Source organism: Leptonychotes weddellii, chromosome X (assembly GCF_054177405.1).
Source record: "Leptonychotes weddellii isolate Sample4059 chromosome X, ASM5417740v2, whole genome shotgun sequence".
Lineage (NCBI taxonomy): Eukaryota > Metazoa > Chordata > Mammalia > Carnivora > Phocidae > Leptonychotes > Leptonychotes weddellii.
The window spans coordinates 104,461,233-104,475,818 of NC_138385.1; positions in this window are offsets into that span (position 1 = coordinate 104,461,233).

Consider the following 14,586-nt stretch of genomic DNA (forward strand, 5'->3'; position numbering starts at 1 on the left):
TTGTTGGCATCGTCAGCCCCAACCCGGGGGAAGAGGGGCCTGGAGCCGGACACGTCGGGTCAGCACCAAGGCTGTGGGTGCAACCGTGACAAAGACAGGGACAGATATTCAAGAGGCACAAGACACACCAGGAAGATGTGGGGGTTGGAGAAAGTGGGGCGGCGCGTGCATTGTCAGAATCGTGGCGTGTTTCCATCACACAGCAGTCCTGAAGCTCGAGCACGTGCAGACGTGTGAGAGACACACGGTTTAGCGCCAAGGTTGGGACCGCTGGGTGTTTGTCTGTGAACAGCTGTAAATCGAAAGATGGAGCCTCGGGAGGAGCTGGGCTCCTTGCAATCAGTCAAACCGTGGAAGAGGTGTGTTGTTTTTTCCCTCTTTACTGCACAGAGTGAACCAGCAAACCCAAGTCATTTGCAAGGCGGTAACTGTGATAGTCTGTGGTTCCAGTGAGCCCTAACCATCGATAAATCATCTGGCGGAAATGGGTGCTAGCATCTGGCTTCTCTCCTCCAACAGTTAGAATGGAGGGCAGAAAAACTCTTGACGAAGAGAAGTTGAGCAGATAGGGATTTAGCGCTCATCGCCCTGTTTTCAAGGAAATTTCGCTGGTGAGCCCTGGGATCCGGGACACAAGCCATCCGACGTTGTCAAAGTAGTAGTAGTTTAAGCAAATAGGAAAAGAACGTAGCCCCGAATAACATCAGCTGCATTCCCTCTGAGGCTACTGTTTGCCGAGAAATTGCATGAGTTGCTTTTTCGCTTAATCTGGAAGACTCTTATTTTTCTTGCAAACATCCCACTTCCTCATGGCTCAGGATGAAAGGCTTCACTCCTATCTAAAGAGAAGTAGATTTTTCTTTCTTTCTTCATCTTGCCACGTTCATTCCACTGCAGATCCCCTAGCGGAAAAGTAGTCCCTTCTTCCTATATTTCCAGTAGGACGACCACTTACATCTTTGAATCTATTTTGTTTCTTCCACGTATTAGGCAGTTACGCCTTGCTTATAAGTCATGTTTAAATGCAGCTCTCTGATAAACACGTGGTACCTGGGGGATCATTCTTTAGTAACCTACTTAGATGGGCAGGTCCTTATATTTCATTTGTCATCATCAAACCAACACTGGGATTATTCTTCCCATTCTGTTCATATCTACGCATTCTCCTCAGAGCCAACTATAACTCAGACTGGATTTCTGCAGCAGGAGGGAAGGCATTCATCAGTCAAGGCATTGCCCAGTGCATGCACAAATTTCTTCCATGGAGGATTCATATCCTTGGATTCTGGACTTGGTTGGTGCTCCCTGGCTGTGTCTGGCATATTTCTTGCTTTATGAGTCTCATCTATTCCAGGATGAATCCTTAACTTTCAAATTTCCAGCTTCCCTTGCAGCAGGGACCCAAACCAGTGATGCAGCCTCCTCCAATCAGAGGGATTTTTATGGGCGTCCATGGCAGGAGTGGTGTCCAGCTCTCCAAAGTGACAGTCAGAACTCTGACTTAAGGCATGGCACCCCAGAGTGGGTGGCATCCGAGTTAGCAGTCACCCGCCAAGTGTCTATGGCAATGTCTCCACCAGACCAATTCGTAAGCTTACATTGGATATCATCCGTGGATGATTTTCCTGTAACCTGGTCCTTGGCCCTTCCCAAAATCTTGGGATCTGTGCAGTCTCTTTCAATCAGCATCTCTCTGCTTCACCAGCCAGAATGAGCTTCTGATGGCAGACGTTCAGAGCCCTGGCAAACACACATCCGATGGCAGCTGGTGGCCAGAGGTTTTCTCAGCATTGTGAAGTCACCGGCAACATCACCCCCAAAACACAGGACAGTGGGCTGATGGAAATGCCTTGCTTCTTCAGGTTTCTTCAGTGGTGATTTAAAAAAAAAACACAAAAAACAGAAGCAAGCATTAACACAGAAGAGATTACTCTTGGCGTCCGTAGCCCAGCATATGCACTCAATCCCCGCCTCCGACCTCATAATCCACAAGCATTTAAAGGAATATTGTTCCGCTCACCACCCCCCCCCCGTCCCTTAACCTTCTGAAAGGTACGGAGACTCAGTCATGCTTGTCCCCCGCATTAGATGGTAGATTATTTCAAGGGAGGGTGCATTCCATTTCTATATTTTCAATTTATCATTTAAGTGAGCGGATCACTTTTGCATAGACAAACGTTCCGTGAATGTTTTGCAGCACGAGTGAACGTATTGGACTTTAAGTCCAGAAGGGACCTGTCAAGGAGGTAAAAAAAAAAGCAGAGCAATAACAACAAAACGGTCATTTTGCGTGAGTCCACTGGCTCAGCCATAGTTTGTGCACATTTAGGGAAGAGCCGTGTGATAGGGCTTGTAACTCTGCATCTGCCCTGCTCTTAGCGGAGCTTACGCTGGAGCAGCTTAGGAGGGAGGCCAGGCTCTGCAGCAACAAGGACACAAATGGTAGAATTGCTTATATGCTTTTCTTCCCAGAAAGAACGTAATGTGTTTCTCTGTCAGGTATAAATGGAACTGGTCTCCACGTGTGCATGCACACGTGCAAACAAGCATGCACACATATGCCACATGCGTGGACATACATACCCACACGTGCATACACATGTACACACAAACAAGCATGCACACATACACCACACATGCACACACTCCACACACAGAGACTTGTATGCACACACACACCAAGCATGCACACTCCCATGTGCACACGTATGCACAGACACACCACACGTATGCCACATGCACAGACATGTATGCACACACCAAGCATGCACACTCCCCATGTGCACACACGTATGCACAGACACACCACACGTATGTCACATGCACACAGTCCACATGTACACAAACATGTGTGCACACATACACCACACATGAGCACACACTCCACATGTACACAAACATGCATGCACACATATACCACACACACTCCATACATACACAAACATGCATACATGCATACACCACACATGCACACACTCCACATGTGCACAAACATGTATGCACACACCACACATATCACACACACACTCCACATGTACACAGATTTCATGCACACATATGCCACACGCGTGGACATACATACCCACACGTGCACACACGTGTACACACAAACAAGCATGCACACATACACCACACATGCACACACTCCACACATACACAGTCTTGTATGCACATGCACACTCCACATGTGCACACGTATGCACAGACACACCACACGTATGTCACATGCACACACTCCACATGTACACAAACATGCATGCACACATACACCACGCATGCACACACACTCCACATGTACACAAACATGCATACACTCATACACCACACATGCACACACTCCACACATGCACAGACATGTATGCACACACCAAGCATGCACACTCCCCATGTGCACACACGTATGCACAGACACACCACACGTATGTCACATGCATACACTCCACATGTACACAAACGTGCATGCACACATACACCACACATGAGCACACACTCCACATGTACACAAACATGCATGCACACATATACCACACACACTCCATACATACACAAACATGCATACACGCATACACCACACATGCACACACTCCACATGTGCACAAACATGCACTCATTCATATACCACACATGCACTCCACACCTGCACAAACATGCATGCACACATACACCACACATGCACACACTCTGCACACACAGAAACATGCATGCACGCACATACCACACACACTCCACATGTACACAGACATCCACACACGTATACCGCAAATGCACACGCACTCCACACATATGGAAATGTACACACAAACATGCATACATACCACACAAATGCACACATTCCACATGTACATGCACCTGGACACACAAACATGCATGCACGCATACACCACACACACTCCACATGTACACAAACATGCATGCACACATACCGCACACACATGCACATCACACTTAAACACACATGCAGACAGGTGGACACAGGAACATGCAATAACCAGGTGGAAAGCAGCCCATCCTGTTTTAGAGTCCATATATAGGTTCCTCTGTAGAACTCTACCCTAGAACGTCTGTGGGCAAATAGTTAAGATGCCTTCCTTATTCTTTGTCAACTTGTGTGCTTACAGATGCTACTTCTGTTATCAAGCATGGTACTTCCCCTTGCCTTTTTGTGAGTCTGTTAAGGATGTCGACAATCTTGCATGCTTCATTGACACCCATGTCCCTAACACTGCAACTCACCCATCTGGAGGTATTCGAAGACCTGTTAATGATGAAGACATGAACCCCTGGAACCATTTCTATAGTTTAATTTTAAAGACGAGACTCCTGATTCAGAACAAATCAAAGCAGGCTGATTTTCTCTCAATCACATTTTTTTATCTAATTGCGAATGATGATTCAAGTATTTGAAACTTCCTAGAAAGTGTGGTGGCACTTGGATTCTGCTATTCCGTTGTTTCCTGTTCAAAGGCCTTGTTGGAAAGAAAACTAAGGAGCAGACTTGGTAAAACATAAAAGGATGATATTCAAAAGAGAATTAAAATAAAAGCAAAAGGAAGATGCTAGGTGCTGAATCTAACTACTCAATACAGTTTGGACTCAAATGCAGATAAATCTGTGTCCACTAACATAGCTTCCTTCTCAGAGCATGGATTTGGTAATGAGAGAATAGACAGGTTGGAGTATATCACTCAATAAGCATATCGTCTTAAGTAAATCACTATAGACGTCCATAAAATGCACAGAGAGTGTGGCGCCATGTTGACTTGTCAAATAGGCGTGAACATCCCTGGAACCTACGGACTTGCTCATGCGCCTTTCCGTGGAGCGCCTGTCCTCACTCATGTCCATCTGTGACACCAAACGCATTTCATCCAGACACTTGGCAGTGCTGCTGCAGAAAACATGCTTCCCACTTGCTTAGCTGTCCTATTTCAAGATTTTGGTTCATCTGTGTAGCGTGTCTTCATTGAATCCATCCTGTGATAACTCTGTGAGTACCACCTGCTGTGCTCACTGACCACCCGTGTCCGTGTTCTCTTTGGAGGGAACCAAAGGTCCCTCCTCTTCCAAGGTGTTTGGAATAAATACGGTTCTTTCTGCACCCTGCCCGTTCCTTGGGCATCCTTTACATCAGTGCCTACGTTGATATGTATGCCCCTGTGTAGAAAAGCTACATTATGTCTCTACCTATGGAAAATCTGTCGTCAATGGTGGAATGACGAGTCTTATGGACAGAATGTGTGTGCCCCCACCTAAATTCATATATTGAAGCCCTAACCCCCAGTGTGCCTCCTTTGGAGATGGACCTCCAAGGAAATAATTCAGGAGAAAGGAGATCATAATGGGGCAGCACCAATCCTATAGGTTTAATGTCCCTATGAAAAAAGATACCAGGAAGCTCTCTCTTCCTGTCTCCACCACATGAGGACACTGCTAGAAGCCAACCGTCTGTATAGCAGGAGGAGAGCCTTCCCCAGACACCAACCACACGGAAACCAGTGTTTTCCAGAATGGTGAGATCATATCTGCTGTTTAAGCTGCCCTGTCTGTGGTATACGTTAGGGCAACTCGAGCGGACTGAGCTTTCATGAGGGCAGTTCTCAAAGGAACTGAGCAATCTCTCTCAAGGACTTTGAGGGTCATGGGAATTTCTTTTAGTTCCTTATTCAGAATCCTCTCCAGCTGCTGTGTTCACTCAGGTCAGAGAGGATGGCCATAAACATGCAGATGGCCAGCCACCCGGCTACTCTGAGCATGAGCAGCTCATTCATTGTGTCCTGCATTGTGGCATTTGAATTTCCTGCAGTATGCCTTCCGGTCCTGTCTAGTTATTCTCTGGATTTAGCTGGGGCATTAGCTAATTAGCTAGTTAAGAGATGGATGGTGGTGGGACCCTGTTGATTTTACTCTCACACTGTGATATCATAATTGCATGGAAAATGAATCTGAAGCAAGTGGTTCATGTTTCTATTGTGTAGTGGAATCTCCACTCCATGAAAACAATGATATAAAAACAACAGTGCATGTCTTTTGCTTTGTTTAATGGCATACATGTCTCTCTTTCCACAATGGCTTGCTCTTACTCTTTCTCGTCTCGTCTCAATATCTCTTGGTGATTTTCTTTCTTAGTCTCTCTTTTCCTCTCCCTATGGTGTATACCTAAAACTAATACCACATTATATATCAACTATATTTCAATTTAGAAAAAAATAAAGAAGGCTAAAAAAAGCAAGAAGATTATAGAAACAAACAAAAATGTACCAATTATTCTAAAACATTTTTTCCAATGTTCTGTTTTCAACTTAACTTCATCTTAAGCTTTCTGTTGCATAAATTGTTTAATTAGCCAGCTTAGCTATTGAGGTTTTGCTTATTCCTATTTTTGGATTTGTTAATGTTGAGAAGGAAAGAAGGAAGGAAGGAGGGAGGGAAGACAAGATGGAGGAACAGATGGCAAAAAGGAAGACAGAGGGCTTGTCCTGGTTCTGTACTGGGTTTTCGGTACCACTATGCCCTCCCACGTCAGAGCTAACCTCCGTAGCTCACTTCAGATTGAACGAAACAGGAAAGTTAAATTTGGGAGTTTGTTCATACATCTTATTAAGGTTTGAGAGAAAATATTATGAGCGATCATACATTTCAGTTGAGTGACACATACAATGCAGAGATAGGTCATATCAGCTAACGAGAATATAGCGTGTACTGGGGAGTCTGACTGGCTCAGTTGGAACAGCATGTGATTCTTTATCTTGGGATCGTGAGTTCAAGCCCCACATTGGGTGTAGAGATTAAAAAAAAAAAAAAGAATATAGCGGGTATTTCTGTTGGCTCAGATCATGTTTTGTGTCCTTCAGTAAGATGTGATATGCTTCTTCCTAATGTTTTTTTTTAATTTAATGCACTTCCAATATTTTTTTATAATTATTGGATTTAGAATAGAGTGTGTCTACATTGCTTTCTAGGTACTTAATTACTGGCAGTAGAGGTAAAAACTAAGAATTTTTGTTTATTTACTTTGTATTCAGCATCTTTACCAAATTACCTTATACCTTCTCATAGATTTTTAATAGATTTTCTCAGGGACACAGTCACACTGTCAACTAAAGAGCTCCCATTTCATCTTTTCCTTTCCAGTGGTTGTAACACATTTACATGGCTCAGTCGGTTGGGCATCTGCCTTCAGCTCAGGTCATGACCTTGGGGTCCTGGGATCGGGTCATGATCTCAGGGTCCTGGGATCAAGCCATGCGTCGGGCTCCCTGCTCAGCGGGGAGTCTGCTTCTCCCTCTCCCTCTGCCTGCCACACCCCCTGCTTATGCTTTCTCTCTTTCTGTCAAACAAATAAATAAAATCTTCTTAAAAAAAAAAGAAGACTGCTTCTGTTGCTTAAGTTTGTTTTTGCTCATTTTATGTATCCTTTTAGTATATCCTTTTTATATTGGCTGCATAATTATTTTCAAATACGTTTTCCGTGTCTCTTGGTATAATCATATGGCTTTCTTCCTCTGTTGGATTAATGGATTATATTGACAGGTTTTCAAATGTAGACATTATTCATAGTAACCCTACTTAGGAAACATCACATTTTGATGTGCTAGTTGATCTTAGTGGCATCTCTAGTCTCCAGGTGTACCTGGTCAATATCTCTGTGTTCCCAAGTGTCCTCACACTTTTCCAGACTTAGCCTAAGGAACAATCAACCTGTGTCCATCTCCCTGTTGGCTTCTTAGCTATGAGGGTGCACTAGCACACTAATTCAGACTGAGAAGAAACTGTCTCTGGGGGTCTACCTGTTCCCCGGATGCGCTGGATGCCAGGGCTCCCAAACTTGGCCTGGGAGCATGCAAGGGCAGCGGGACTAATGATCCATCCAAGTCCTCCATGCCCCAGCTACTCCTAATTCTATAGGCCCCAAATTTACCTGGACAGGTCTCTTTTACAGCCACGGGGATTAGGGAACTCCCCCACTTTGAGAGTATTAAGAGTGCCTGATGGGCCGGCATCCACCGCCCGTTGAGTTGAGATTTAAGAACAGATCAATTTGTCATGTTGTGGTATGGCAGATGCAATGCTATTATTAACAGATAAATGTAAAGAGTAGATGGTCATCTTGCAATTTCAAAGTATCCTGAAAACCTTGACTAGTTTGACATAGAAACTGTGCAAAAATGCACTTACCTATAATGCCACATGATCAGTTGAAAAATGTACTTTTATTTTTTGAAGGATTTTACTTATTTATTTGAGAGAGAGAGAGGAAGAGAGAGCATGAGCAGGGGGAGGGCCAGAGGGAGAAGCAGGCTCCCCGCCGAGCAGGGAGCCCGAAGCGGGGCTCGATCCCAAGACTCTGGGATCCTGACCTGAGCCGAAGGCAGTCGCTTAACGATTGAGCCACCCAGGCACCCCAGAGAAGGGTACTTTTAAAATAAGTGTAAGAAAACTACAAATTTAGTTAGCAATGTAATCTATTTTTCTTTATTACACCTGCTTCATAAAGAATTGCTTATCATAATGTATTTATTAAATAAACATTAGAGTAACTTTACTTTCTAGGAATATATTTTAATTTGGAGAAGAAAAATGTGCCTGCTTGTGATTAACTTTTATTCTGTATACTTGAAAATCTGTGCTTCTCGAAATTTATTTTTCTGCTCTTAAAAAAATAATAAAAGCCACAGTGCATTTACATTTTAACAAAAGTACCATCTTTGAGCTCACATATTTTAGACAGAAACAATAATCCAGGATTTAGTTTGTTTCCCAATTAAATTCCACCCAGAGTTAAGAGTGGTCTAAATTGAATTTTATTGTGCTGCCCACTTACTTAAGATAGTTAATCAGCAATAGAGTTGCAAGATTTTCTATTTTTTTGGAAGGTTTTTTTCACATTATCCCCTAATGAAGACATTTTAGAGAGCTATATATAGTAGTTTCTTCTAGAACATTAAATACAAATTCAATCAGGCCCTGTTCCCCATAATGTTTATGGCACTTTTAAATGTTACAAAGAAAGCTAGGTTCTCAAAATGTTTCTACTCTGAAGAAATATGTTTTTTTTAATTTATTTTTTGTATTCCATGTTGCTGCTGTGAACCATAGAAGTCTATGTTGATTGTGTTTTTAAAGTTAGCGGGTAATTTATTTTTTTATTTTTTATTGTTATGTTAATCACCATACATTACATCATTAGTTTTTGATGTAGTGTTCCATGATTCATCGTTTGTGCATAACACCCAGTGCTCCATGCAGAACGTGCCCTCCTCAATACCCATCACCAGGCTAACCCATCCTCCCACCCCCCTCCCCTCTAGAACCCTGTTTGTTTTTCAGAGTCCATCGTCTCTCATGGTTCATCTACCCCTCTGAATTCCCCCCCTTCATTCTTCCCCTCCTACTGTCTTCTTCTTCTCCTTTTTTTTCTTAACATATATTGCATTATTTGTTTCAGAGGTACAGATCTGAGATTCAACAGTCTTGCACAATTCACAGAGTTAGCGGGTATTTTAATTTCCAGACTGCTGAGTCATGCTGAGGTGTTAAATCAGGAAAATCATTAGACACATAAAATAGCAAACACAGATATATGACCTCTCGCTATTATTTAGGGAAGAATAAAAATAAAAGCAACCAAACAGTTTGAAGATGAAGCAGAGAAAGATGCTCCGGAGGATGGGAAACAAAAAAAGCAAATCAGAAGCTGGTTGATCTGAGAAAGAGGAAAAAAAAAAAAAATCCTGAAAAGGGTGACATTGAGAAAATTTGTTTTCATAATTGCAGGTGATAATATAAACAATAATGTTAATGAGTTAGTGAGTTAGTTCTTTTGAATCTGAAATTTTATTTCCAAGAGAAGCATAAAGTGTAAACAAAAGTGTCACATATTGTAAACATTTAAAAATACCTAAAGGGGAAAAGTAAGCCAAATATGTGTAGCAAAAAGCATCAAAGTATTTATAAAGTAACACAGTGTGCCATTACATTTAATGTCTTTTTTAGTGGTATCAGAAAATGACAAGAAAAATGCATTGTTTAGGGCATTAAGTTTAATCTCTGAGCAGATACAACACACCTCACAGTCTTTTATTCATATTGCATTTAATTTTTTTTTAATTCAAGAATAAGTATAGAGTCACAGGAATTTGCACAGCAGTACAGAAAAGTCCTGTGTACCCTTCACTGGATCCCACATTGGTGACATCGTATGTAAAGATAGTGCACTATCAAAACCAAGAAGGTGGCATTGATACAGTGTGTCTAGTTCTCTGCCATTTTGTTCACACAAGTGGATGGAAGAGCCAACGCCATCAAGCTACCGAACTGTCCCCCCGCCACTCAACCTCCCACACCCTCTCTGTCATCCTTCATCCCTCCAATCACAAATATCTTCCCCTTCCCTATAATGTTGCCACTTTGAAAATATCTTGTAAGAGGAGTCCTAGACCATATGACCTCTTGAGCTTGGCTTTTTCTTTACTCAACACAATGCCCTTGACATCATTCAAGTTCCTGAATATATCAGGAGATGTGTAATATCTCAAGCTCTTTTTATCATTTCATCTTTGTGTTTATTTCAGCCAGATTTCTGTGTTATCCATTTGATAAATTGTTTTGTACACAAAAATATGCTTTATATGTTTTTTATGGACTATGCTTTGTTTTCCCCCCAAAAGATAAATATGGCAGTGAAAATGCTTTCACAATTAAAAATATACCCAAATAAAAGTGACTTGAATGATGAGGGGTTGATGTTTCTCACAGAAGGAGGAAGAGGCAAGAAGGTACTTCTAGGGTCTGTTAATTCAGCAGCTCAACCATCCAGGGATGTTGGTCAGCGTCTTGGTGATGCTCTTGCCTTTCTGGTTGGGATTCTGTTGTCCTCAAAGTGGCTGCAGTGGGTCTGAGCATCATATATCCTTCCATGCAATGTTCAAAACCAGGAAACAGCAGATTTTGGTGTTATCCATTTGATATATTGTTTTGTGCACAAAAATGTGCTTTGTATTTTTTCATGGACTATCTTCTATCCCATCTTCACTCAACACCGACATTCCCAGGATGTACCTCCCGGGCCTCAAGAACCAGAATGGGATGGGGCGCCTGGGTGGCTCAGTCATTAAGCGTCTGCCTTTAGCTCAGGTCATGATCCCAGGGTCCTGGGATTGAGCCCTGCAGTGGGCTCTCTGCTTAGTGGGAAGCCTGCTTCTCCCTCTCCCACTCCCCCTGCTTGTGTTCCCTCTCTCGCTGTGTCTCTGTCAAATAAATAAATAAAATCTTAAAAAAAAAAAAAAAAAAAGAACCAGAATGGGTTGCACCCTCAAAACTGTCAGCCGAGTGTGTGGTATTCACGCACTCTAAAATGGGATTCCAAGTGGTATTCTGAAATGGGATAATGTCCAGCAGATGTGAAGAAAAAGGCCAGAACCTTTAGGTGAGGAGGCACCCAACAGAGCCCTGCAGACCTCACAAGTCACACCTGTCCCAGGGTCCTCCTTTGGAACCTCAATTCTGCTTTGTCTGTTACTAATATTACCACTCACCATTTCTTTCAATTTGCATTGGCTTTGAATCTTTCTTTAATTCTACTGTTTTCCTTTGAAAACAATTTTAGTGAGGGTCATTTTAAAAGCATGCTGATAGATTTTATCTTTATTATCTTACCCGACAGTGTATCTTTTGATAGGAAAATTTATGTTCTGCATATTTATTGGGATAGCTGAGATGGAATATTTGATTTTTTTTCATCTTTTACTTTATGTGTCTAGTGTTTATGTTTGGCTGTTGTGACTTCCTTATTTATATTGTTTTAGTATGGTCAAATTATATTCCCACCTTACTCCCCACCCACATTTCCCCTTTAATTTGGAAATTGGACTAATATGGGTTTTTAAAAAATAATTAATGCATGAAGTGTGTTAAAGCAGAAAATACAGTGATTCCCAATAAAAAGTAAGTCTTGCTCCTGTTTGTTGAGCCCCCTGGGCCCCTCCTAAGAATTAATCACGTGGAAAATGTCCTTGGCCATCTATCCACATATTATATCACATTCTTCACAATATATTTCCATTTTGTCCTATACCCATATAACGTCTTTTTATATCAACTAATACAAATCACCCTCCTTTTTCTTTAAGGTCTGCATATTATTCTATAAAATTGGTGTGGTAGCATGTATTTAACCTAATCATGCAGAAATTGAACTTATTATAACCTGTGGGTCCTTCAAACAATGCTGCATTGTTTATCTGTACGTTAACATTTTGGGACACATTTGAACATGTGTTTTTAGGGGTGAATTCTGACCACTGGAATCATGGGGACAATAATGGTGTGATTTTAGCTCTTCAAATGTTGTGGGAGCATCCTCTAAAGGGGTTGAATCAATCAGTGCTGTCATCCAAAAATGTAGGGAGAGTCATTTTTTTAATTTCCCCAAGTTTTTGCCAGCGCATTATAAAACATTTCTATATTTCTCAGGCACCTCAGTGGCTCAGTTGGTTAAGCGTCTGCCTTCAGCTCAGGTCATGATTCCAGGGTCCTGGGATCGAGTCCCGCATCGGGCTCCCTGCTCGGCGGGGAGTCTGCTTCTCCCTCTCCCTCTACCCCTCCATTGTTCTCTCTCTCTCAAATGAATAAATAAAATCTTAAAAAAAATAGAAGCTCACTTAAAAAAAAGTTTCTATCTTTTCCAAAGTTCAGAATCTCATATGTGTAGTTAATATTTACATCTCTCTTACATGTGGGATGGAATATTTTCATGACTAAAAGCCATCTTGGGGTACACTTTTAAATGCCGTTAGTGGTTTAAATTTCAACTCAAACATTTATCTGTAAACTATATGACTCTATTAGCTTATGAATAAAATATTAACTGTGTACCTTTTACAAGATGTTTTGATTGGGTTGGCCATTTCACGTTGCTTTTAAGTATCCATGTCCATACTCTGTTACAATCCTGGTTTTGCTGAAATAGTTTACAAGGTATTCTTCTAGGGGCACCTGGGTGGCTCAGTCAGTTAAGCATCTGACTCTTGGGTTCAGCTCAGGTCATGATCTCATAGTCCTGAGATTGAGCCCCTTATCAGGCTCTGCACTAAGCATGGAGCCGGCTTGAGATTCTCTCTCCCTCTCCTTCTGCTTCTCCCCCAGCTCACTCTCTCTCGCAAATAAATAAATAAATAAAATCTTTTTAAAAAAGGTATTCTTCTAAACTTCTTTTTCTCTTATGTCTGTGTATTTGGGGGATCAAGGATTCTTTCTGAACATATATTATAGATTCCGGTCATATGAAATGTGTGGTATGTATCTGCATTTTATCACTCATTTCCTTACCTTACTGTGTGTTACAATCTCAGACAGATAATGTGCACATTTGGGCAGCCGGCTTTCTGCATCGTTGACCTCAGTACCCACATGAGCAAAATGAATCTCAAGGAGACACTGCCCTTTGGGAATAGTGACCTGGGCTTGTGGACCTGGTGGGGGAGTGTTTTCATGGACAGGTAGAGAGACCTTCCCGTGACTGTTTGCAGACTTGATCTCATTGCCCTCAGTGAGAGCTTGCAGTGACGAATATGAAAACTTTTTTTTATTTTGTTTTTTAAAGATTTTATGTGTTTATTTGTCAGAGAGAGTGCGCACAAGCAGGGGGAGTGGCAGGCAGAGGGAGAAGCACATTCCCCACTGAGCAGGGAGCCCGATGCGGGGCTCGATCCCAGGACACTGGGATCATGACCTGAGCCGAAGGCCGACAACAAATCAACTGAGCCATCCAGGCATCCCATGAAAAGTTCTGTTCCTAAGATGACTCTCCTTCCAGTCAAGCCTATGCTCTTCCTTTGTGCCAAATGCAAACGTGCTCTTTGTCTCTGAAATTTTACCTCACCATATCTGTTATTTGGTCATGGTGCATCATCCGTTTTATATGTTGCTGAATGGGATGTGCAAGATTTTCCTGAGGAATTTTGTGCCCATGTCCCTAAGGGACATGGGTTGTCGTGTTCTTGTGTCCTCATGGAATAAATCGGGAAGAGTTTCCTGTTTTCGTAATGGAAATGTTCATGACGTTATTGTATTAATTCTTCTAAAATATTTGCTGGAATTCACCAGTGAAGGCATCAAGGCTGCAGTTTTCTTTATGGGGAGTTTGTGTGTGTGTGTTTAATTACTAACGGAATCTCATAATTACTATTCAGTAATTTGAGTCCTCTTTTTTTTTTTTTTTTCAGTGAGCTTAACTAAAATCCTGTCAATTTTGTTGATCTTTAAAAGAACCCACCTTAGATCTCACTTCGGTATTGTCTTTCAATACTCTCTTTCATCTATTCACACTTTAATAATTACCTTCCTTCTGACTGGGTTTAATTTGCTTCTCTTAACTCAAATCTTTTTTTTTTTTTTTAGGTGAAATCCTATTTTATTTGTTTTGTTTTTTTTTTTATTCTTATGCTAATCCCCATACATTACATCATTAGTTTTAGATGAAGTGTTCCATGATTCATTGTTTGTGCATAACACCCAGTGCTCCATGCAGAATGTGCCCTCCTCAATACCCACCACCAGGCTAACCCATCCCCCCACCCCCCTCCCCTC